Source organism: Pleurodeles waltl, chromosome 2_1 (genome assembly GCF_031143425.1).
Source record: "Pleurodeles waltl isolate 20211129_DDA chromosome 2_1, aPleWal1.hap1.20221129, whole genome shotgun sequence".
Taxonomy (NCBI): domain Eukaryota; kingdom Metazoa; phylum Chordata; class Amphibia; order Caudata; family Salamandridae; genus Pleurodeles; species Pleurodeles waltl.
Genome location: NC_090438.1, coordinates 41960601 through 41987961, shown reverse-complemented (window position 1 = coordinate 41987961; position 27361 = coordinate 41960601).

Below are 27361 nucleotides of genomic sequence, written 5' to 3'. Positions count from 1 at the left end.
GCTATGGTATGGTCTGGTATGGCATGCTATGGCATGGCATGGCATGGTTTGGTATGGTATGGTATGCTATGCCATGGTGTGGTAGGTATGGTATTCTATGGTATGGTCTGGTATGGTATGGCAAGGTATGATATGGTATGGTATGCTATGGTATGGCTTGGTATGGTGTGCTATGGTATGGTCTGGTATGGCATGCTATGGCATGGCATGGTTTGGTATGGTATGGTATGGTATGCTATACCATGGTGTGGTAGGTATGGTATTCTATGGTATGGTCTGGTATGGTATGGCAAGGTATGATATGGTATGCTATGCTATGTTATGGCTTGGTATGGTGTGCTATGGTATGGTCTGGTATGGCATGCTATGGCATGGCATGGTTTGGTTTGGTATGGTATGGTATGCTATGCCATGGTGTGGTAGGTATGCTATTCTATGGTATGGTCTGGTATGGCAAGGTATGATATGGTATGCTATGCTATAGTATGGCTTGGTATGGTGTGCTATGGTATGGTCTGGTATGGCATGCTATGGCATGGCATGGTTTGGTATGGTATGCTATGCCATGGTGTGGTAGGTATGGTATTCTATGGTATGGTCTGGTATGGCATGGCAAGGTATGATATGGTATGGTATGCTATGGTATGGCTTGGTATGGTGTGCTATGGTATGGTCTGGTATAGCATGCAATGGCATGGCATGGTTTGGTATGGTATGGTATGGTATGCTATGCCATGGTGTGGTAGGTATGGTATTCTATGGTATGGTCTGGTATGATATGGCAAGGTATGATATGGTATGGTCTGCTATGGTATGGCTTGGTATGGTGTGCTATGGTATTGTCTGGTATGGCATGCAATGGCATGGCATGGTTTGGTATGGTATGGTATGCTATGCCATGGTGTGGTAGGTATGGTATTCTATGGTATGGTCTGGTATGGTATGGCAAGGTATGATATGGTATGGTATGCTATGCTATGGTATGGCTTGGTATGGTGTGCTATGGTATGGTCTGGTATGGCATGCTATGGCATGGCATGGTTTGGTATGGTATGGTATGGTATGCTATGCCATGGTGTGGTAGGTATGGGATTCTATGGTATGGTCTGGTATGGTATGGCAAGGTATGATATGGTATGGTATGCTATGATATGGCTTGGTATGGTGTGCTATGGTATGGTCTGGTATGGCATGCTATGGCATGGCATGGCACGGTATGGTTTGGTATGGTATGGTATGGTATGGTATGCTATGCCATGGTGTGGTAGGTATGGTATTCTATGGTATGGTCTGGTATGGTATGGAAAGGTATGCTATGGTATGCTATGGTATGGCTTGGTATGGTGTGCTATGGTATGGTCTGGTATGGCATGCTATGGCATGGCATGGTTTGGTATGGTATAGTATGCTATGCCATGGTGTGGTAGGTATGGTATTCTATGGTATGGTCTGGTATGGTATGGCAAGGTATGATATGGTATGCTATGCTATGTTATGGCTTGGTATGGTGTGCTATGGTATGGTCTGGTATGGCATGCTATGGCATGGCATGGTTTGGTATGGTATGGTATGCTATGCCATGGTGTGGTAGGTATGGTATTCTATGGTATGGTCTGGTATGGCAAGGTATGATATGGTATGCTATGCTATGGTATGGCTTGGTATGGTGTGCTATGGTATGCTATGGTATGGTCTGGTATGGCATGCTACGGCATGGCATGGTTTGGTATGGTATGCTATGCCATGGTGTGGTAGGTATGGTATTCTATGGTATGGTCTGGTATGGTATGGCAAGGTATGATATGGTATGCTATGCTATGGTATGGCTTGGTATGGTGTGCTATGGTATGGTCTGGTATGGCATGCTATGGCATGGCATGGTTTGGTTTGGTATGGTATGGTATTGTGAGAAAGTAGCCTCTTTCTAGCCTTGTTACCCCAACTTTGGGCCTGTTTGTGAGTGTATGTCAGGGTGTTTTCACTGTCTCACTGGTATCCTGCTTGCCAGGGCCCAGTGCTCATAGTGAAAACCCTATGTTTTCAGTATGTTTGTTATGTGTCACTGGGACCCTGCTAGTCAGGACCCCAGTGCTCATAAGTTTGTGACCTATAGGTATGTGTTCCCTGTGTGATGCCTAACTGTCTCACTGAGGCTCTGCTAACCAGAACCTCAGTGGTTATGCTCTCTCTTTACAAATTGTCACTAACAGGCTAGTGACCAATTTTACCAATTTACATTCACTTACTGGAACACCCTTATAATTCCCTAGTATATGGTACTGAGGTACCCAGGGTATTGGGGTTCCAGGAGATCCCTATGGGCTGCAGCATTTCTTTTGCCACCCATAGGGAGCTCTGACAATTCTTACACAGGCCTGCCACTGCAGCCTGAGTGAAATAACGTCCACGTTATTTCACAGCCATTTTACACTGCACTTAAGTAAGTTATAAGTCACCTATATGTCTAACCTTTACCTGGTAAAGGTTGGGTGCTAAGTTACTTAGTGTGAGGGCACCCTGGCACTAGCCAAGGTGCCCCCACATTGTTCAGGGCCAATTCCCCGGACTTTGTGAGTGCGGGGACACCATTACACGCGTGCACTACATATAGGTCACTACCTATATGTAGCTTCACAATGGTAACTCCGAATATGGCCATGTAATATGTCTATGATCATGGAATTGCCCCCTCTATACCAGCCTGGCATAGTTGGCACAATCCCATGATCCCAGTGGTCTGTAGCACAGACCCTGGTACTGCCAAACTGCCTTTCCCGGGGTTTCACTGCAGCTGCTGCCAACCCCTCAGACAGGCGTCTGCCCTCCTGGGGTCCAGCCAGGCCTGGCCCAGGATGGCAGAACAAAGGACTTCCTCTGAGAGAGGGTGTTACACCCTCTCCCTTTGGAAAATGGTGTGAAGGCAGGGGAGGAGTAGCCTCCCCCAGCCTCTGGAAATGCTTTCATGGGCACATTTGGTGCCCATTTCTGCATAAGCCAGTCTACACCGGTTCAGGGACCCCTTAGCCCTGCTCTGGCGCGAAACTGGACAAAGGAAAGGGGAGTGACCACTCCCCTGACCTGTACCTCCCCTGGGAGGTGCCCAGAGCTCCTCCAGTGTGCTCCAGACCTCTGCCATCTTGGAAACAGAGGTGCTGCTGGCACACTGGACTGCTCTGAGTGGCCAGTGCCATCAGGTGACGTCAGAGACTCCTCCTGATAGGCTCCTTCAGGTGTTGCTAGCCTATCCTCTCTCCTAGGTAGCCAAACCCTCTTTTCTGGCTATTTAGGGTCTCTGTCTCTTGGGATTCCTTAGATAACGAATGCAAGAGCTCATCCGAGTTCCTCTGCATCTCTCTCTTCACCTTCTGCCAAGGAATCGACTGCTGACCGCGCTGGAAGCCTGCAAAACTGCAACAAAGTAGCTAAGACGACTACTGCAACTCTGTAACGCTGATCCTGCCGCCTTCTCGACTGTTTTCCTGGTGGTGCATGCTGTGGGGGTAGTCTGCCTCCTCTCTGCACTAGAAGCTCCGAAGAAATCTCCCGTGGGTCGACGGAATCTTCCCCCTGCAACCGCAGGCACCAAAGAACTGCATCACCGGTCTCTTGGGTCTCCTCTCAGCACGACGAGCGAGGTCCCTCGAATCCAGCAACTGTGTCCAAGTGACCCCCACAGTCCAGTGACTCTTCAGTCCAAGTTTGGTGGAGGTAAGTCCTTGCCTCCCCACGCCAGACCGCATTGCTGGGAACTGCGACTTTTGCAGCTACTCCGGCCTCTGTGCACTTCCGGCGGCAATCCTTTGTGCACAGCCAAGCCTGCGTCCACGGCACTCTAACCTGCATTGCACGACTTTCTAAGTTGGTCTCCGGCGACGTGGGACTCCTTTGTGTAACTTCGGGTGAGCACCGTTTCACGCATCCTCGTAGTGCCTGTCTCTGGCACTTCTCCGGGTGCTACCTGCTGCTGAGAGGGCTCCTTGTCTTGCTCGACGTCCCCTCTGTCTCCTGACGCAATTTGCGACATCCTGGTCCCTCCTGGGCAACAGCAGCATCCAAAAACGCTAACTGCACGATTTGCAGCTAGCAAGGCTTGTTGGCGGTCTTTCGGCGGGAAAACACTTCTGCACGACTCTCCACGGCGTGAGGGATCCGTCCTCCAAAGGGGAAGTCTCTAGCCCTTGTCGTTTTTGCAGAAACCTACGCTTCTACTGTCCAGTAGCAGCTCCTTTGCACCCACAGCTGGCATTTCCTGGGCATCTGCCCATCTCCGACTTGCTTGTGACTTTTGGACTTGGTCCCCTTGTTCCACAGGTACCCTCGACTGGAAATCCATCGTTGTTGCATTGTTGGTTTGTGTCTTTCCTGCAGAATTCCCCTATCACGACTTCTATGTCCTTTGGGGAACTTTAGTGCACTTTGCACTCACTTTTCAGGGTCTTGGGGTGGGCTATTTTTCTAACCCTTACTATTTTCTAATAGTCTCAGCGACCCTCTACAAGGTCACATAGGTTTGGGGTCCATTTGTGGTTCGCATTCCACTTTTGGAGTATATGGTTTGTGTTGCCCCTATCCCTATGTGTCTCCATTGCATCCTATTGTAACTATACATTGTTTGCACTGTTTTCTAATACTATTACTGCATATTTTGGTATTGTGTACATATATCTTGTGTATATTTGCTATCCTCATACTGAGGGTACTCACTGAGATACTTTTGGCATATTGTCATAAAAATAAAGTACCTTTATTTTTAGTATATCTGTGTATTGTGTTTTCTTATGATCTTGTGCATATGACACTAAGTGGTACTGTAGGAGCTTCACTCGTCTCCTAGTTCAGCCTAAGCTGCTCTGCTAAGCTACCATTATCTATCAGCCTATGCTGCTAGACACCCTATACACTAATAAGGGATAACTGGGCCTGGTGCAAGGTGTAAGTACCCCTAGGTACTCACTACAAGCCAGTCCAGCCTCCTACAGGTATGCTATGCCATGGTGTGGCAGGTATGGTATTCTATGGTATGGTCTGGTATGGTATGGCAAGGTATGATATGGTATGGTATGCTATGGTATGGCTTGGTATGGTGTGCTATGGTATGGTCTGGTATTGCATGCTATGGCATGGCATGGTTTGGTATGGTATGGTATGCTATGCCATGGTGTGGTAGGTATGGTATTCTATGGTATGGTCTGGTATGGTATGGCAAGGTATGATATGGTATGGTATGCTATGGTATGGCTTGGTATGGTGTGCTATGGTATGGTCTGGTATGGCATGCTATGGCATGGCATGGTTTGGTATGGTATGCTATGCCATGGTGTGGCAGGTATGGTATTCTATGGTATGGTCTGGTATGGTATGGCAAGGTATGATATGGTATGGTATGCTATGGTATGGTGTGCTATGGTATGGTCTGGTATGGCATGCAATGGCATTGCATGGTTTGGTATGGTATGGTGTGGTATGCTATGCCATGGTTTGGTAGGTATGGTATTCTATGGTATGGCCTGGTATGGTATGGCAAGGTATGATATGGTATGCTATGGTATGGCTTGGTATGGTGTGCTATGGTATGGTCTGGTATGGCATGCTATGGCATGGCATGGTTTGGTATGGTATGGTATGGTATGCTATGCCATGGTGTGGTAGGTATGGTATTCTATGGTATGGTCTGGTCTGGTATGGTCTGGTATGGTATGGCAAGGTATGATATGGTATGCTATGCTATGGTATGGCTTGGTATGGTGTGCTATGGTATGGTCTGGTATGGCATGCTATGGCATGGCATGGTTTGGTATGGTATGCTATGCCATGGTGTGGTTGGTATGGTATGGTCTGGCATGGTATGGCAAGGTATGATATGGTATGCTATGCTATGGTATGGCTTGGTATGGTGTGCTATGGTATGGTCTGGTATGGCATGCTATGGCATGGCATGGTTTGGTATGGTATGGTATGGTATGCTATGCCATGGTGTGGTAGGTATGGTATTCTATGGTATGGTCTGGTATGGTATTGCAAGGTATGATATGGTATGGTATGCTATGGTATGGCTTGGTATGGTGTGCTATGGTATGGTCTGGTATGGCATGCTATGGCATGGCATGGTTTGGTATGGTATGGTATGCTATGCCATGGTGTGGTAGGTATGGTATTCTATGGTATGGTCTGGTATGGTATGGCAAGGTATGATATGGTATGGTATGCTATGGTATGGCTTGGTATGGTGTGCTATGGTATGGTCTGGTATGGCATGCTATGGCATGGCATGGTTTGGTATGGTATGCTATGCTATGCCATGGTGTGGTAGGTATGGTATTCTATGGTATGGTCTGGTATGGTATGGCAAGGTATGATATGGTATGGTATGCTATGGTATGGCTTGGTATGGTGTGCTATGGTATGGTCTGGTATGGCATGCTATGGCATGGCATGGTTTGGTATGGTATGGTATGCTATGCCATGGTGTGGTAGGTATGGTATTCTATGGAATGGTCTGGTATGGTATGGCAAGGTATGATATGGTATACTATGCTATGGTATGGCTTGGTATGGTGTGCTATGGTATGGTCTGGTATGGCATGCTATGGCATGGCATGGTTTGGTATGGTATGGTATGCTATGCCATGGTGTGGTAGGTATGGTATTCTATGGTATGGTCTGGTATGGTATGGCAAAGTATGATATGGTATGCTATGCTATGGTATGGCTTGGTATGGTGTGCTATGGTATGGTCTGGTATGGCATGCTATGGCATGGCTTGGTTTGGTATGGTATGCTATGCCATGGTGTGGTTGGTATGGTATGGTCGGGTATGGTATGGCAAGGTATGATATGGTATGGTATGCTATGGTATGGCTTGGTATGGTGTGCTATGGTATGTATGCAAGTTGCAGGTTTCACGGCATTCACAAACATCTTGGAACTCGCGCTCAGAATGGACAAAGCATACGTTGTGCAGAAAGTGAGTCGTAGTATATGAATCCATACAGTATCAATACGACGCATGAACGTGACTGGCGGAAAAAAAAATAGAAAGATGAAATTTGAGATAAGGAATTCTGCCACCTTTGCATAAGCTTGTGATGCACTGTTTACAACAAGTTCGAAAAATGTCAGTAGGTAAAGATGTTATGCAAATATCAGTCAGGTAGTTATGCGGTGCATACATTGCGCAAGTCACCTAGATGCAAATATACATGAACTTGCTCAAGGGTATAAATTGCATTTATCTTTTTAATTTATGCTTTGTAAAACTTTGGCACTCTATAGGTGCTTCAGTAAAGGTCCTCCCACTTCTGATGAATTTTTAGGGCATGACCCAGGGCTGGGGGTATGAGCCACAGAGCTTTCTAGGACTGCCATATAGAAACACTCTCAAATACCTATAAAGCTAAAAGTCAAAAAAACTTTGGTGAGTTTGCATTTGGATGTGGTCACTTTCTTTAAAAAAGAAAAACTAAATAAGCAGTAAGCTGGGCCTGTTTTTTGTTGACACACCCTCTCGCCCATTGATAAATGTGGTTGGAACACCAATGAACTGCTGTGCAGCACTGCTTAAAGCATTGATAAATCCAATAGCTTTCGAAGGCAAGAGCTACTGGCTTTGCCAATGCTTGTTTCAGGATGCTCCTTCAAGGTCAAAGGTAGGGGTGGGCGTAACTCTCAGAATTTCACCCCATGGATGTCTGTTGAGTTGCACAAAAACTTTGTGAGATTCCGGCAAAGCTTTGCCAATGGACTGATAAAATGCATGTTGCACTGCTCGCAATGTGATTTAGCACCTGTAGCGCGTTCTGCACTGAAAAATCAGCACAAACGGCAACACATGGTGTGCAAGAGCATGCAGCCATTTGAGATGATTTTGCTACAGCTCGAGTAGAAAATCTACTCGAGAAGCAGTCCTGTAACTATGAATGCTCGTGTTAGAAAATTGCAGCAGGAGGCTTCCTAGTGACACAAAATTGTAGTAGGGGATGCCAAATTTAACTCACACTCACTTGCTGGATCCTCACATTGTTCCCCTTGTCATCAAATTGCTCAAACATTGACAAAATTCCACCATGCGACGATTCTCAGCATTTGGTGCTAAAAGAGTAACGTGGGGGGAGTCACCAAATTCCTCCAATTAAAATTTCCACCTGGCCCTACTCAAAGCTAAAGCTTTTTATCTTCCGTGAAGCCATCTCTGACATGGAGCATTAACTTGCTTTCAGTGTGCATGGCTGAAAGTGTTCTTGGCCCACAAGGTCTGTGGTGTACAGATCATGGTTGTAAAACAGCATGTAATAAAACAACGTAAAATGTATGACACAATTTCCAATCAGAGTGTCTCCTGCAAGGTTTCACTCTGCTGGGGTTCCAAACACATTTATCAATTGGCAGGAGGATCTGTAAACAAAAGGCAGGCCCGGCTGAACTGTGGCCATTAACCACATTTCTAAGAAGTCTACATGCTTTGAAGTCAATGGGCCTGATTCACAAAGGTAAAGTGAGACTTTTGGTCTAAGTTTTAACCAAAAGTTTAAGTTTAAGACTTTCGTTATCCACAAAGGTAAGTTACGAGTAGTATTTTTAAGTCCACAATCTAGGTGGAATCTCCACACTCGGGGCAGAATCTCGGCACTCAGGGCGAGGCACTGGTCTTACTGTACATGAAGACAACTGGCAATTCTTATTAGAAGAAATTGGGTATCATGGACACACCATTTCTGGCCAAGGCATCAAGCCCAAAAAAGACCTGGTAAAATTAAAAAGATTAACACCACTGCCCATGGAAAAGATCTTCTATCATCCTTTATGGGGTGATCGAATACTCTTCAAAGTTTTTGGAGAACTGTTTGGGAAAGGCAGAATTCCTGAGAGAGCTGTTGAGGAAATGAAAAGAATTTATGTGGAGCCAAAGGCAGGAGGGGGATTTTAGAAGGGTTAAGAGTAACCCCAATTGAAGCTTTACCTCTGCAAATGCCCAAATGATCTGAAATCCTTGAACAAAGTGAATGCATTGTGTTGATTTATAGGAGCACAATCACTTTTGTAGTAGTTGTCAAAAGAAAAGATGTGCAACATGTCTTCAGTCCTACTGTGTATAGCTTGATTGCAGCCTAAAAACCTGCAGTCAAACCTGTCAAAACAACCCTTTTTGACAGGCAGTAAACACTGCTTTTAAATAATAATGTCACCCCTAAGTGCACCTGGTGGCCCACAAGGTAGGATGCCTGATATATAAAAGTGAAACATGTGTGAATTTAAAGATGGCATGTTCCTCCAGTGACTAGCCCCCAAAAGCTATATTCACTGGCAGGGCTGTAGCTGGATCCTAGAGAATAAACCTGAACTTTTGACAGGAAACAGCAAAACTAGTAATTCTGAGACAAGTTTACATATTTATTAAAAGGCCAACTCATTGGTGAAGTCACATTTTTAATGCATATTTAGGAAAAGTAACATTTAGAAAGTTACATTTTTTCTTTACTGATGCTGTTGGAGGCTAATTTGCATTAGCCTAATAGCAGCTGCCCAGTCTGTACTTGGCCTTAATGTGGTGTAAAAACTGCTCACAGAACAGCTTTTCTTCTCCTTTCAGAAAGATCAGTTAGGGTGGACCCAGGAACTTCATCAACTTGTAGAGGGCCTTCCCTATCACAGGGAAATGTAAGGATAGAACTAGGGACAGCCATTTCTCCCCATCGGTCAGGTTTGCTCTAAGCCAAGTGGGAAGGAAGCTACTCCAGGACCAGATTTGAATGACCACAGAGGAGGCGACTGGTCATTTCCTTGGCCACACCTCTGGGTGGACACAAGGGCTCTGCACAAGGAAAGAAGGGTTCCCTATCTTGGATTATAGAAGCAAAGGGAACTGTCAGATTGTTAACATTTGAGCAAACAGGAATGGCTGAAAAAGTGGGATAGGTTGCCCCTGGAAACTTTCATCTTATTGGTTAGGAAAGAGTCAGGACTTACCCCCACCCACTAGCTGGTACCAGCCATAAATGTGGCATTGAAGACACCCTCTTTTGAACATGGTCATGGTGGACCTGTGGAAGGTCAGAAGAGGACTGGGCCTGCTGTCTGTGACCTGAAAGACTGAACCTGCTCCCTCTTGTACAAAGAAGTGGACTCTAGGAGTGAATTGTCTGACCTCCTGTACAGATACAGTGACACAAGCTCAATTGCTGTAGCCTACCCGCACTCCTTTACATTTGGACCAAAATTCTGTATAGGTCCCAGTGTACCACAGGAATAAATAATCATTGGTGATTACTGCTATTCATAGTTAAAACTTTAAAAACATTTATCTTCATATCCCCTTATTGCATGTTTTCATTTTAGTGCCATTTTGTTTATTACATTTAACTTTTTTTTCTCAGTTTGGGGTTTTTATTGTTTGGGGTTTTGACATTATTACTGCATTTGGTACTGAATAACACCTTTACGCGTTGTCGTTAGTTAAGCCTGTCTACGCTGTGCCATAGCTATGAAGTGGTTAAGCTCAGGTTAATTTAGTGACTTTGGGGGTCACTCTGATAAATGAGTATTATTAATCCTTGAGGTGGGCAGCCCTTCATTGTACAGAATGATGCCTCAAACATCTCGTGATAAGAACTAGACTTCACAGTTGAGCACATCAATGGAAGAAAATCAGGGGCTTTTTCACTGGTTTTGCCAATCCGACACCTCCAACGATGGAGTAAGGTTCTGGTAGTCTGAACTAGGATGAGCATCTGTTGGGGTGGGTATGTACTCTGTAAGGTATATGGGAATATTCCCCTACTCTGGGTGCCCCACCACATGTGAAACTGGTACGTTAACGTTTATTTTGGTCCTGGTATCATGTTAATCAGATGCATTCACAGAGGTCTAGGCCTATCCTTGACAGTGTGAGTCCCAGGGTCTGCCCTGCGACCTGAAGAGTTGCGCCAAGTGTGCCCTCATGATAGACAGTGGACTGCTGTCCCTGTCCTGGGACACCTCATCGGGAGAGGCCTTCATCTTTTCGCTCCTATGGCAAATTCCAGAAATACTCCAGAGCAGAAGGAAAACCCTATATTCTCACTTCTTCTGAAGGAACAGCAATCCTGATTTGTTGGCCTTTCCACTCCCACAAAAGACCAGTGGGGGTGCCCAGGGGCACGGAGAGGAGTAAGTTGTTTTCGCCTGTTAAAAATTTCCTGGGTACAGTCGGTTACAGATCCATGAGTGCTTGTTAACATTACCAATGGGTATCATCTAGAATTAGTTTCTTCTCTATAGAGTTAGAAATATTGCTAACCCAATGGCCAGCGTCGCTGGAAAAAACTGGTGCTCTTCAGCCAGGGATTCATTACAAAAGACCACTGAATGTCGTGTCACTGGGAGTAAATGAGGCTGTCAATTCTACTTCATAATCTTTATGGTGCAAAAAGCATGAGGCGGGTTCCGATAGATTCTGGATTTGAAAAGATTGAGGGGCATATTTAAGAGCCCCTAGCACCACTGGAGCGTCACTTTACGTGGCGCTAGCCTCTGCTCCACATTTACAAGAAGGTGTAGCGCCACGTTTTGTGGCATTACGCCTCCATGTAACTATGGGCCTCTCCAATGCAGTTATCTGCGTCAGAGAGGCGTGCAATGGGTGTTGCTGTGGGCGTGCCACAGCAACACCCATTGCATTTTGACGCTGCCTCAGTGTAGGAAAGTACCATCTTGCCTGGCATGTTACCCCCATTTTTCACTGTATATATGTTGTTTTAGTTGTATGTGTCACTGGGACCCTGGTAACCCAGGGCCCCAGTGCTCATAAGTGTGCCTGAATGTGTTACCTGTGTAGTGACTAACTGTCTAACTGAGGCTCTGCTAATCAGAACCTCAGTGGTTATGCTCTCTCATTTCTTTCAAAATTGTCACTAACAGGCTAGTGACCATTTTTACCAATTTACATTGGCTTACTGGAACACCCTTATAATTCCCTAGTATATGGTACTGAGGTACCCAGGGTATTGGAGTTCCAGGAGATCCCTATGGGCTGCAGCATTTCTTTTGCCACCCATAGGGAGCTCTGACAATTCTTACACAGGCCTGCCACTGCAGCCTGAGTGAAATAACGTCCACGTTATTTCACAGCCATTTTACACTGCACGTAAGTAACTTATAAGTCACCTATATGTCTAACCTTTACCTGGTAAAGGTTAGGTGCAAAGTTACTTAGTGTGAGGGCACCCTGGCACTAGCCAAGGTGCCCCCACATTGTTCAGAGCCAATTCCCTGAACTTTGTGAGTGCGGGGACACCATTACACGCGTGCACTACATATAGGTCACTACCTAGATGTAGCTTCACAATGGTAACTCCGAATATGGCCATGTAACATGTCTATGATCATGGAATTGCCCCCTCTATGCCATCCTGGCATAGTTGGCACAATCCCATGATCCCAGTGGTCTGTAGCACAGACCCTGGTACTGCCAAACTGCCCTTCCTGGGGTTTCACTGCAGCTGCTGCTGCTGCCAACCCCTCAGACAGGCATCTGCCCTCCTGGGGTCCAGCCAGGCCTGGCCCAGGATGGCAGAACAAAGAACTTCCTCTGAGAGAGGGTGTGACACCCTCTCCCTTTGGAAAATGGTGTGAAGGCAGGGGAGGAGTAGCCTCCCCCAGCCTCTGGAAATGCTTTGTTGGGCACAGATGTGCCCAATTCTGCATAAGCCAGTCTACACCGGTTCAGGGACCCCTTAGCCCCTGCTCTGGCGCGAAACTGGACAAAGGAAAGGGGAGTGACCACTCCCCTGACCTGCACCTCCCCTGGGAGGTGTCCAGAGCTCCTCCAGTGTGCTCCAGACCTCTGCCATCTTGGAAACAGAGGTGCTGCTGGCACACTGGGCTGCTCTGAGTGGCCAGTGCCACCAGGTGACGTCAGAGACTCCTGCTGATAGGCTCCTTCAGGTGTTAGTAGCCTATCCTCTCTCCTAGGTAGCCAAACCCTCTTTTCTGGCTATTTAGGGTCTCTGTCTCTGGGGAAACTTTAGATAACGAATGCATGAGCTCAGCCGAGTTCCTCTGCATCTCTCTCTTCACCTTCTGCCAAGGAATCGACTGCTGACCGCGCTGGAAGCCTGCAAACCTGCAACATAGTAGCAAAGACGACTACTGCAACTCTGTAACGCTGATCCTGCCGCCTTCTCGACTGTTTTCCTGCTTGTGCATGCTGTGGGGGTAGTCTGCCTCCTCTCTGCACCAGAAGCTCCGAAGAAATCTCCCGTGGGTCGACGGAATCTTCCCCCTGCAACTGCAGGCACCAAAAAGCTGCATTACCGGTCCCTTGGGTCTCCTCTCAGCACGACGAGCGAGGTCCCTCGAATCCAGCGACTCTGTCCAAGTGACCCCCACAGTCCAGTGACTCTTCAGTCCAAGTTTGGTGGAGGTAAGTCCTTGCCTCACCTCGCTGGGCTGCATTGCTGGGAACTGCGACTTTTGCAGCTACTCCGGCCCCTGTGCACTTCCGGCGGAAATCCTTTGTGCACAGCCAAGCCTGGGTCCACGGCACTCTAACCTGCATTGCACGACTTTCTAAGTTGGTCTCCGGCGACGTGGGACTCCTTTGTGCAACTTCGGCGAGCACCGTTTCACGCATCCTCGTAGTGCCTGTTTCTGGCACTTCTCTGGGTGCTACCGGCTTTAGAGAGGGCTCCTTGTCTTGCTCGACGTCCCCTCTCTCGGCTGGTTTAATTGGCGACCTCCTGGTCCCTCCTGGGCCTCAGCAGCGTCCAAAAACGCTAACCGCATGATTTGCAGCTAGCAAGGCTTGTTGGCGTTCTTTCGGCAGGAAAACACTTCTGCACGACTCTCCACGGCGAGAGGGATCCGTCCACCAAAGGGGAAGTCTCTAGCCCTTTTCGTTCCTGCAGAAACCATAGCTTCTTCTGTCCAGTAGAAGCTTCTTTGCACCCACAGCTGGCATTTCCTGGGCATTTGCCCATCTCCGACTTGCTTGTGACTTTTGGACTTGGTCCCCTTGTTCCACAGGTACCCTAGATTGGAAATCCACAGTTGTTGCATTGCTGGTTTGTGTCTTTCCTGCATTATTCCTCTAACACGACTTCTTTGTCCTTAGGGGAACTTTAGTGCACTTTGCACTCACTTTTCAGGGTCTTGGGGAGGGTTATTTTTCTAACTCTCACTATTTTCTAATAGTCCCAGCGACCCTCTACAAGGTCACATAGGTTTGGGGTCCATTCGTGGTTCGCATTCCACTTTTGGAGTATATGGTTTGTGTTGCCCCTATCCCTATGTTTCCCCATTGCATCCTATTGTAACTATACATTGTTTGCACTGTTTTCTAAGACTATACTGCATATTTTTGCTATTGTGTATATATATCTTGTGTATATTTCCTATCCTCTCACTGAGGGTACACTCTAAGATACTTTGGCATATTGTCATAAAAATAAAGTACCTTTATTTTTAGTATAACTGTGTATTGTGTTTTCTTATGATATTGTGTATATGACACTAAGTGGTACTGTAGTAGCTTCACACGTCTCCTAGTTCAGCCTAAGCTGCTCTGCTAAGCTACCATTATCTATCAGCCTAAGCTGCTAGACACCCTATACACTAATAAGGGATAACTGGGCCTGGTGCAAGGTGCAAGTACCCCTTGGTACTCACTACAAGCCAGTCCAGCCTCCTACATTGGTTGTGCAGCGGTGGGATAAGTGCTTTGAGACTACTTACCACACTTGTCATTGTACTTTTCATAAGAGAAAAATATACAAAACAAGGTCAGTGTATATACACATAGCCAAAAAGTTTTGCATTTCCTCTTTTCACTCTTTTCTAAGTGCTGAAAAGTACTTCTAACTTTCTAAAAAGTTCTAAAAAGTTTAAAAAGTTTTTTTTCTCTGTCTTTCTAAAAACTCTGACAAACTTTTTATCTTTTACTATCACTTTAACTCTCTCTAAAAAATGTCTGGCACAGGCCAAAATGTTGATCTGTCCAAACTTGCATATGATCACCTTAGCTGGAAAGGAGCAAGGAATCTCTGCATAGAGAGAGGTTTGAGTGTAGGGAAGAATCCTTCCTTAGAACTGTTAATTAACATGCTTAGAGTACAGGATAAGGCCATAAGTGCCCCATCTGTAGAAAAAGTAGCTAATGGTTCTCAATCTGATCCAGGGACTCCCCCAGGAAAAGATTCAGGAAAGAAAGTTCCTAGCCTGCCCATTACTAGACAGTCTAGCATAGTTGGTAATGATGATGAGCCACACCATATAAATAGTGTTGTCTCACATCATAGCAAAAGCATTTATTCTCACCATACTGGTAGTGATGTTTCTGTTAGCCAAGCTGTTAGGGTGGCTTCTGTAAGGGACAGGTCTCCTTCTGTCCATTCTCACCATACTTCTGTTTCAAGGCATGTCCCTCCCACCCACCCTGATGACAGATTGTTAGAAAGGGAGCTCAATAGATTGAGAGTGGAACAAACCAGACTGAAGCTCAAGAAGCAACAGCTGGATTTGGATAGACAGACTTTAGAAGTAGAGAAGGAGAGACAGAAACTGGGTTTAGAAACCCATGGTGGCAGCAGCAGTATTCCCCATAGTCATCCTGTAAAAGAGCATGATTCCAGGAATCTGCACAAGATAGTTCCCCCTTATAAGGAGGGGGATGACATTAACAAGTGGTTTGCTGCACTTGAGAGGGCCTGTGTTGTACAGGATGTCCCTCAAAGGCAGTGGGCTGCTATCCTATGGCTATCATTTAGTGGAAAAGGTAGGGATAGGCTCCTTACTGTGAAAGAAAATGATGCCAATAATTTTACAGTTCTTAAGAATGCACTCCTGGATGGTTATGGCTTAACCACTGAACAGTACAGGATAAAGTTCAGAGAGACCAAAAAGGAGTCTTCACAAGACTGGGTTGATTTCATTGACATTCAGTGAAGGCCTTGGAGGGGTGGTTACATGGCAGTAAGGTTACTGACTTTGAAAGCCTGTATAACTTGATCCTGAGAGAGCATATTCTTAATAATTGTGTGTCTGATTTGTTGCACCAGTACTTGGTGGACTCTGATCTGACCTCTCCCCAAGAATTGGGAAAGAAGGCAGACAAATGGGTCAGAACAAGAGTGAACAGAAAAGTTCATACAGGGGGTGACAAAGATGGCAACAAAAAGAAGGATGGTAAGTCTTCTGACAAGGGTGGGGACAAATCTAAAAATGAGTCTTCATCAGGCCCACAAAAACACTCTGGTGGGGGTGGTGGGCCCAAATCCTCTTTTAATCAGAACAAGGAAAAGAAACCATGGTGCTATTTATGTAAAATAAAAGGCCATTGGACAACAGATCCCAGTTGTCCAAAGAAAGGCACCAAGCCTCCTACCACTACAACCCCTACTGCTACACCTAGTGTCCCTACTAATAGCAGTGGTGGTGGGAGCAAACCTACTAATAGCCAATCCAAGGGAGTAGCTGGGCTCACTATTGGTAACTTAGTTGGGGTTAGCCTTGTTAGGGAGGCCACAGAGGCTGTGTTAGTCTCTGAGGGGGCTATTGATTTAGCCACCTTAGTTGCTTGTCCCCTTAATATGGATAAGTACAAGCAGCTACCCCTAATAAATGGTGTTGAGGTTCAGGCCTACAGGGACACTGGTGCCAGTGTGACTATGGTCATAGAGAAACTGGTCCACCCTGAACAACACCTACTTGGTCACCAGTACCAAGTAACCGATGCTCACAACAACACACTTAGCCACCCCATGGCTGTTGTTAATCTCAACTGGGGGGTGGTTACTGGTCCAAAGAAAGTTGTGGTAGCTTCAGATTTACCTGTAGACTGTCTATTAGGGAATGATTTGGAGACATCAGCTTGGTCAGATGTGGAGTTGGAGGCCCATGCAGCAATGCTGGGCATCCCAGGGCATATTTTTGCTTTGACAAGGGCTCAGGCCAAAAAGCAAAAAGGACAGGGAAGCTTGGATCCTGGAACAATGGACCAAGTGCTCCCTAAAGCTAGGGCTAGTAGAAGCAAACCACTTCCTACTATCCCTCCCTCTACAGTGGATTCAACTTCTGAGGAAGAATAATTCCCTCCCTGTGCAGAACCTACACCAGAGGAGCTGGAAGCAGACACTGCTGAGCTTTTGGGTGAAGGGGGGCCTGCCAGAGAGGAGCTGAGTGTGGCACAGCAAACCTGTCCCACATTAGAGGGTCTCAGACAGCAAGCTGTCAAACAGGCTAATGGGGATGTCAGTGACTCTCACAGAGTTTACTGGGAGGACAACCTCTTGTACACTGAGCATAGGGATCCTAAACCTGGAGCTGCCAGGAGATTAGTGATTCCTCAGGAGTACAGAAAGTTCCTCCTAACACTGGCACATGACATTCCCCTAGCTGGGCACCTGGGTCAAATGAAAACTTGGGACAGATTGGTTCCATTGTTTCATTGGCCTAGGATGTCTGAGGACACAAAGGAATTTTGTAAGTCCTGTGAAACCTGTCAAGCCAGTGGCAAGACAGGTGGCACCCCAAAGGCACCCCTTATTCCACTGCCTGTGGTTGGGGTTCCCTTTGAAAGGGTAGGGGTTGACATAGTTGGCCCCCTTGACCCTCCTACTGCTTCAGGCAATAGATTTATCTTGGTGGTAGTGGACCATGCCACAAGATATCCTGAAGCTATTCCTTTAAGGACCACTACAGCTCCTGCAGTGGCAAAGGCCCTCCTGGGAATATTTTCCAGGGTGGGCTTCCCAAAGGAAGTAGTATCAGACAGGGGAAGCAATTTCATGTCTGCATACTTAAAGGCCATGTGGAAGGAGTGTGGTGTAACGTACAAGTTCACAACACCCTATCATCCACAAACAAATGGACTGGTGGAGAGATTTAATAAAACTCTCAAAGGCATGATTATGGGTCTCCCTGAAAAACTCCGCAGGAGATGGGATATCCTTCTACCATGCCTCCTTTTTGCCTACAGGGAGGTACCCCAGAAAGGAGTGGGCTTCAGCCCCTTTGAACTTCTTTTTGGACACCCTGTTAGGGGTCTACTCACACTTGTAAAGGAGGGTTGGGAACAACCTTTAAAAGCTCCTAAGCAGGATATTGTGGATTATGTACTTGGCCTCAGATCAAGGATGGCTGAGTACATGAAAAAGGCCAGTAAAAACCTTCAGGCCAGCCAAGAGCTCCAGAAGCAATGGCATGATCAGAAGGCTGTTTTGGTTCAGTACCAACCAGGGCAGAAAGTGTGGGTCTTGGAGCCTGTGGCCCCAAGAGCACTCCAAGATAAATGGAGTGGTCCCCACACAATTGTTGAAAAGAAGGGAGAAGTCACCTATTTAGTTGACTTAGGCACTGCCAGGAGTCCCCTTAGGGTGCTCCATGTCAACCGCCTGAAACCCTACTATGACAGGGCTGATCTCACCCTGCTCATGGCAACTGATGAGGGACAGGAAGAAGACAGTGATCCTCTACCTGATCTCTTCTCTTCCACAGAACAAGATGCTCTTGTGGAAGGTGTAGTTTTGGCTGATTGTCTTACTGCTGAGCAGAAAGATAATTGCATAAATCTCCTAGATCAATTCTCTGAACTCTTCTCTACTGTGCCAGGTACCACTTCTTGGTGTGAGCACACTATAGATACTGGAGACAGTTTACCTGTCAAAAGTAAGATCTATAGGCAGCCTGACCATGTCAGGGACTGCATAAAGCAAGAGGTCCAGAAAATGTTAGAACTAGGAGTGGTTGAGCACTCTGACAGTCCATGGGCTTCTCCTGTGGTACTGGTACCAAAACCCCATTCCAAAGATGGAAATAAGGAAATGGGGTTTTGTGTAGACTATAGAGGTCTCAACTTGGTAACCAAAACTGATGCTCACCCTATACCCAGGGCAGATGAGCTCATAGATACACTGGCATCTGCCAAGTATCTAAGCACTTTTGATTTGACTGCAGGGTATTGGCAGATCAAATTGGCAGAAGATGCTAAACCTAAGACTGCATTTTCAACCATTGGAGGACATTACCAGTTTACTGTAATGCCTTTTGGTTTGAAAAATGCACCTGCCACTTTTCAGAGGTTGGTGAACACAGTCCTGCAAGGGCTGGGAGCTTTCAGTGCAGCATATTTGGACGATATAGCTGTCTTTAGCTCCAGCTGGAATGATCACCTGGTCCACCTATGGAAAGTTTTGGAGGCCCTGCAAAAGGCAGGCCTCACTATCAAGGCTTCAAAGTGCCAGATAGAGCAGGGTAAGGTGGTTTATCTGGGACACCTTGTTGGTGGGGAACAGATTGCACCACTTCAGGGGAAAATCCAAACAATTATTGATTGGGTTCCCCCTACCACTCAGACTCAGGTGAGAGCCTTCCTAGGCCTCACTGGGTATTACAGGAGGTTCATTAAGAACTATGGCTCCATTGCAGCCCCTCTTAATGACCTCACATCCAAGAAAATGCCTAAAAAGGTATTATGGACAGCAAACTGTCAGAAAGCTTTTGAGGAGCTGAAGCAGGCCATGTGCTCTGCACCTGTCCTGAAAAGCCCTTGTTACTCTAAAAAATTCTATGTCCAAACTGATGCATCTGAATTAGGAGTAGGGGCAGTCCTATCACAACTTAATTCTGAGGGCCAGGATCAACCTGTTGCTTTTATTAGTAGGAGGTTGACCCCTAGAGAAAAGCGTTGGTCTGCCATTGAGAGGGAGGCCTTTGCTGTGGTCTGGGCTCTGAAGAAGTTGAGGCCATACCTGTTTGGCACTCACTTCATTGTTCAGACAGACCACAAACCTCTACTTTGGCTAAAACAAATGAAAGGTGAAAATCCTAAATTGTTGAGGTGGTCCATATCCCTACAGGGAATGGACTATACAGTGGAACATAGACCTGGGAGTAGCCACTCCAATGCAGATGGACTCTCCAGATATTTCCACTTAGACAATGAAGACTCATCAGGTCATGGCTAGTCTTATTGTCCTTCGTTTGGGGGGGGGGTTGTGTAGGAAAGTACCATCTTGCCTGGCATGTTACCCCCATTTTTCACTGTATATATGTTGTTTTAGTTGTATGTGTCACTGGGACCCTGGTAACCCAGGGCCCCAGTGCTCATAAGTGTGCCTGAATGTGTTACCTGTGTAGTGACTAACTGTCTCACTGAGGCTCTGCTAATCAGAACCTCAGTGGTTATGCTCTCTCATTTCTTTCAAAATTGTCACTAACAGGCTAGTGACCATTTTTACCAATTTACATTGGCTTACTGGAACACCCTTATAATTCCCTAGTATATGGTACTGAGGTACCCAGGGTATTGGGGTTCCAGGAGATCCCTATGGGCTGCAGCATTTCTTTTGCCACCCATAGGGAGCTCTGACAATTCTTACACAGGCCTGCCACTGCAGCCTGAGTGAAATAACGTCCACGTTATTTCACAGCCATTTTACACTGCACTTAAGTAACTTATAAGTCACCTATATGTCTAACCTTTACCTGGTAAAGGTTAGGTGCAAAGTTACTTAGTGTGAGGGCACCCTGGCACTAGCCAAGGTGCCCCCACATTGTTCAGAGCCAATTCCCTGAACTTTGTGAGTGCGGGGACACCATTACACGCGTGCACTACATATAGGTCACAATGGTAACTCCGAATATGGCCATGTAACATGTCTATGATCATGGAATTGCCCCCTCTATGCCATCCTGGCATAGTTGGCACAATCCCATGATCCCAGTGGTCTGTAGCACAGACCCTGGTACTGCCAAACTGCCCTTCCTGGGGTTTCACTGCAGCTGCTGCTGCTGCCAACCCCTCAGACAGGCATCTGCCCTCCTGGGGTCCAGCCAGGCCTGGCCCAGGATGGCAGAACAAAGAACTTCCTCTGAGAGAGGGTGTGACACCCTCTCCCTTTGGAAAATGGTGTGAAGGCAGGGGAGGAGTAGCCTCCCCCAGCCTCTGGAAATGCTTTGTTGGGCACAGATGTGCCCAATTCTGCATAAGCCAGTCTACACCGGTTCAGGGACCCCTTAGCCCCTGCTCTGGCGCGAAACTGGACAAAGGAAAGGGGAGTGACCACTCCCCTGACCTGCACCTCCCCTGGGAGGTGTCCAGAGCTCCTCCAGTGTGCTCCAGACCTCTGCCATCTTGGAAACAGAGGTGCTGCTGGCACACTGGGCTGCTCTGAGTGGCCAGTGCCACCAGGTGACATCAGAGACTCCTGCTGATAGGCTCCTTCAGGTGTTAGTAGCCTATCCTCTCTCCTAGGTAGCCAAACCCTCTTTTCTGGCTATTTAGGGTCTCTGTCTCTGGGGAAACTTTAGATAACGAATGCATGAGCTCAGCCGAGTTCCTCTGCATCTCTCTCTTCACCTTCTGCCAAGGAATCGACTGCTGACCGCGCTGGAAGCCTGCAAACCTGCAACATAGTAGCAAAGACGACTACTGCAACTCTGTAACGCTGATCCTGCCGCCTTCTCGACTGTTTTCCTGCTTGTGCATGCTGTGGGGGTAGTCTGCCTCCTCTCTGCACCAGAAGCTCCGATGAAATCTCCCGTGGGTCAACGGAATCTTCCCCCTGCAACCGCAGGCACCAAAAAGCTGCATTACCGGTCCCTTGGGTCTCCTCTCAGCACGACGAGCGAGGTCCCTCGAATCCAGCGACTCTGTCCAAGTGACCCCCACAGTCCAGTGACTCTTCAGTCCAAGTTTGGTGGAGGTAAGTCCTTGCCTCACCTCGCTGGGCTGCATTGCTGGGAACCGCGACTTTTGCAGCTACTCCGGCCCCTGTGCACTTCCGGCGGAAATCCTTTGTGCACAGCCAAGCCTGGGTCCACGGCACTCTAACCTGCATTGCACGACTTTCTAAGTTGGTCTCCGGCGACGTGGGACTCCTTTGTGCAACTTCGGCGAGCACCGTTTCACGCATCCTCGTAGTGCCTGTTTCTGGCACTTCTCTGTGTGCTACCGGCTTCAGAGAGGGCTCCTTGTCTTGCTCGACGTCCCCTCTCTCGGCTGGTCCAATTTGCGACCTCCTGGTCCCTCCTGGGCCTCAGCAGCGTCCAAAAACGCTAACCGCACGATTTGCAGCTAGCAAGGCTTGTTGGCGTTCTTTCGGCGGGAAAACACTTCTGCACGACTCTCCACGGCGAGAGGGATCCGTCCACCAAAGGGGAAGTCTCTAGCCCTTTTCGTTCCTGCAGAAACCTCAGCTTCTTCTGTCCAGTAGAAGCTTCTTTGCACCCACAGCTGGCATTTCCTGGGCATTTGCCCATCTCCGACTTGCTTGTGACTTTTGGACTTGGTCCCCTTGTTCCACAGGTACCCTAGATTGGAAATCCACAGTTGTTGCATTGCTGGTTTGTGTCTTTCCTGCATTATTCCCCTATCACGACTTCTTTGTCCTTAGGGGAACTTTAGTGCACTTTGCACTCACTTTTCAGGGTCTTGGGGAGGGTTATTTTTCTAACTCTCACTATTTTCTAATAGTCCCAGCGACCCTCTACAAGGTCACATAGGTTTGGGGTCCATTCGTGGTTCGCATTCCACTTTTGGAGTATATGGTTTGTGTTGCCCCTATCCCTATGTTTCCCCATTGCATCCTATTGTAACTATACATTGTTTGCACTGTTTTCTAAGACTATACTGCATATTTTTGCTATTGTGTATATATATCTTGTGTATATTTCCTATCCTCTCACTGAGGGTACACTCTAAGATACTTTGGCATATTGTCATAAAAATAAAGTACCTTTATTTTTAGTATAACTGTGTATTGTGTTTTCTTATGATATTGTGTATATGACACTAAGTGGTACTGTAGTAGCTTCACACGTCTCCTAGTTCAGCCTAAGCTGCTCTGCTAAGCTACCATTATCTATCAGCCTAAGCTGCTAGACACCCTATACACTAATAAGGGATAACTGGGCCTGGTGCAAGGTGCAAGTACCCCTTGGTACTCACTACAAGCCAGTCCAGCCTCCTACACTCAGATTTACGAGATCTTGTAAACCTGAGGCAGCCTCAAAATCTAACCCCACCCCAAGGGGTGGTGTTAGCCAGGCGCAATGAGGAGGAATGCTTTTATTCCACATTTTTTGCTTTTTCTATGCTTGCTGCATTCTGCAACACGCATAGAAAGAGCAAAATGTCAGAAATGATTGTTTATGTGCAGTAAGGTGGCCCTTCTTGCACATAAACAATCATTTGAAAATTACACTTTGGCACTTAAGTGTGTGCTGCATTGCGAGTGCAGGAGTGCCAAATCTTCATTAGTGATTGTTTATGTGCAGGAAGGGACACCTTCCCACACATAAACGATCACACCCTCAACGCAGACATCCTTGCACGATGGTGCAAGGATGCCTGCGTTGGTACTGGCAGCTAAATTTAGTGCCAGCGCAGGGGGCAACATAGGGATGCGCCGTATTCCCTTAAATACGACGCATACCTGCTTTGACTTCAAGCTAGTGCTCCTCTGGTGGGTCTTCTGCATGGGAAGGTCATTACATTGTACCTGTAGTTATGGTTCAAATGTCTTTATTAAGTTTCAATACAAAGAAAATATAGCGTTACTATGCACTCATATTGCTCGGTGTACCTGTATTTAGATGACTGACTGATCAATTCCCATCACTCAATGCAGTAGTTAGAAGGTGAATGTGTTATTAAAGCAATAATTTCTACTCAGTCTCCCAAAATTGCAAGAACCCTATTGGGCAAAGGAACTGCACCAGTGAGGACAGGTTGACGTTCCAGGGTATAGGGCATTGTGTAATGTGGGGGTGTCAGCTTCCCATCTTGCTCTGGGAGTAGCCCTTGAGCCTTTGTCTCTGCAGTCTACGTGGGGGAAACGGAAGACGCAAGTAAGATAGCTGGACCCAGGGCTTCCATCCGTGCTCATAGTATTATCAGGATCGGCGCCTCTGCAATTGCGGAGGAGCGTCGCCCCACTGGCTAAGAGCCAGCAGATGAAACATTTTTTTTTTCATGTGCAGGCTCAGCCAGCAGTGCAGGGAGGGTTGGGGCTGGGACACTGGGAGGGGGATGGATGGGAGAGTGGAGTGCCCTAAGGGCGCATGTGTGTTTAAGTGGTTGTCTTAGACCGGCCAAGCACACATGCGCACTTAGGTGTCGCCAGCCCGGCTGTGTTGAACAGCTGGGCTGGAGAAACTGCACAGACCCCAGGTCATTGTCTGAGCAGCAGGCCAAGCCCCTCAGGCCAATGCTGAAGCTGCTTTCATACTAGGTTTAGCAGCACCAGGATTGTTGGGGAGCCTGTGCTTGTGTCCCAGTGAATGCTGGGACACTACCAGGAGCAGAGAAGCGAGGCGGCGAAAATGACAGAAAGGTGTTTGTTTCATTATTGTTTCCCCCATCGTCTCCCCAAACCCCGTTGACATTTGCGGCAGCTGCCGCTGATTATTAGACTTATCGCCTGCCTTTGATATGGTGTCCCACACCACCTTATTGCCGCGTCTTTTTGATAGAATCCGTCCGAATGATTTGAAATGACTTAACTCGTTCCAGTGCAGCTACCCCTGGTTCTATCTATGGTGTGGGTGCACGGGGGCTGCGGCCCATCCTCATTAATGGGATAGCTACGGTGTGGGTATACGGGGACTGCTTCCTTCAACCATGGGCCCTCGTCATTAATGGGATAGCTACGGTGCGGGTGCACCGGGGCTGCTGCCTTCTCCGTGGGCCCTCGTCATTAATGAGAAACCTACGGTGCGGGTGCATGGGGGCTGCTGCCTTCTCCATGGGCCCTTGCCATTAATATTGGGATACCTACAGTGAGGGTATACAGGGGCTGCTGCCTTCTCATTAATGGGATACCTACGGTACGGGTGCACAGGCTGCTGCCTTCTCATTAATGGGATACCTATGATGTGGGTATACGGGGGCTGCTGCCATCTCCATGGGCCCTCGTCATTAATGAGAAACCTACGGTGCGGGTGCATGGGGGCTTCTGCCTTCTCCATGGGCCCTTGCCATTAATATTGGGATACCTACAGTGAGGGTATACAGGGGCTGCTGCCTTCTCATTAATGGGATACCTATGGTGTGGGTGCACGGGCTACTGCCTTCTCATTAATGGGATACCTACGGTACGGGTGCACGGGCTGCTGCCTTCTCATTAATGGGATACCTACGGTGTGTGTGCATGGGGGCTGCGGCCCATCATCATTAATGGGATACCTACGATGTGGGTATACGGGGGCTGCTGCCTTCTCCATGGGCCCTTGTCATTAATGGGATACCACAACCATGGGCGATCGTTATTAATGGGATCAATATGTTGGGGGTGCACGGGGGCTGCTGCCTTCTACATGGGCCCTTGTCATTAATGGGATACCACAACCATGGGCCTTCGTTATTAATGGGATCAATATGTTGGGGGTGCACGGGGGCTGCTGCCTTCTCCATGGGCCCTTGTCATTAATGGGATACCACAACCATGGGCCATCGTCATTAATGGGATCAATATGTTGGGGGTGCACGGGGGCTGCTGCCTTCTACATGGGCCCTTGTTGTTAATGGGATACCACAACCATGGGCCCTCGTCATGAATGGGATAGCCACGGTGTGAGCTCGCGGGGGCTGCTGCCTCCTCCATGGGCCCTCGTCATGAATGGGATAGCTATGGTGTGGGTATACAGGGGCTGCTGCCTCCTCCATGGGCCCTCGTCATTAATGGGATACCTATGGTGTGGGTATACAGGGGCTGCTGCCTTCTCCATGGGCCATCGTCATTAATGGGATACCTTTGGTGCGGGGCTGCTGCCTTCTCCATAGGCCCTTGTCGTTAATGGAATACCACAATGTAGGAGGCTGGCCTGGCTTATAGTGGGTACCTGATGGTACTTACACCTTGTGCCAGGTCCAGTTATCCCTTATTAGTAGATTAGTAGTGTTCTAGCAGCTTAAGCTGATAGAGGTAGCTATAGCAGAGCAGCTTAGGCTGAACTAGGAGACATGCAAAGCTCCTACTATACCACTTATATCATATAGGTACTATATCATAAGAAACACAATACTCAGGGTTACTAAAAATAAAGGTACTTTATTTTAGTGACAATGTGCCAAAAATATCTCAGAGGATATAATCCCTTAGGAGGTAAGTAAAATACACAAAATATACACACAAACCAAAATCAGGTAAGTAAAACAGTCAGAAAGTAGTTCAAACACTGTAGAATACAATAGGATTCAGTAGGCTTGGGGAAACACAAACCATATACTCTGAAAGTAGAATGCAAACCTAGGCTAGTGTAGTGTGTAGAGGGTCGCTGGGAGTGTAAGAAAACACTAAGAGTGTCCAAGATACCCCACCCCAAGACCCTGAAAATTAGGAGTAAAGTACTACTATTTCCCCAGAAACACACTAAACTCGTGATAGTGGATTTTGCAAAGACCACAACAGACTGCAAAGCACCGAAGACGGATTCCTGGACCTGAGGAACTGCAAAGGAAGAGGACCAGGTCCAAGAGTCGTGAAAGTGCCCAGGGGGGGCAGGAGCCCACTAAACCCCGGATGAAGGTTCAAAATTGCTGCCTCCGGATGGAAGAAGCTGAAGATTCTGCAACAACGGAAGGTGCCAGGAACTTCTCCTTTGGACAGAAGATGTCCCACGGCGTGCTGGAGGATGCAGAGTTGTTTCTTTGGCAAAAGACCGCAAACAAGCCTTGCTAGCTGCAAAGGTCACAGTTGAGGAAAAAGAGTGCTGCCCAGGCCCAGGAAGGATCAGGATGTCGCCACTTGGGAGAGGAGACAGAGGGGGCCCTCAGCAACACAGAGAGCCCATGCACAAGAAGGTAGCACCTCCACAAGTCCTTGAACACGGGTTCAAGAAGACTGAACATGGCAGTCGTCTCAACACTACAAAAGAGGGTCGCACTAAGCCGGAGGTCAACTCAGGGATTTGAGCAATGCAGGATGGAGTGCTGGGGACCTGGGCTTGGCTGCGCACAAAGGATTCCTGGGAAAAGTGCACAGAAGCCTAGCAGCTGCAGTTCAAGCGGTGCACAGGATTACTGTCTGGAGAGGGGAGGCAAGGACTTGTCTCCTGCAAATTTGGACAGTTGGACCACTGGACAGTCTGGGTCACTTGGGTCCACCACCTGTGTTCCAGGGGCCATGCTTGTCAGGATGAGAGGGGTCCCAGAGTACCGATGAAGCTGAAGTTTGGTGCCTGCTTGAGTAGGGAGAAGATTCCGTCAACCCACTGGAGATTTTTTCGTGGCTTCCAGTGCAGGATGAAGGCAGGCAGGCCCAGAAAAATGCACCACCAGGAAACAGTCGAGAAAGCCGGCAGGATTAGGCACTACAATGTCGCTGATAGTCTTCTTGCTACTTTTGTTGCAGTTTTGCAGGCGTCCTGGAGCAGTCAGCGGTCGATCCTT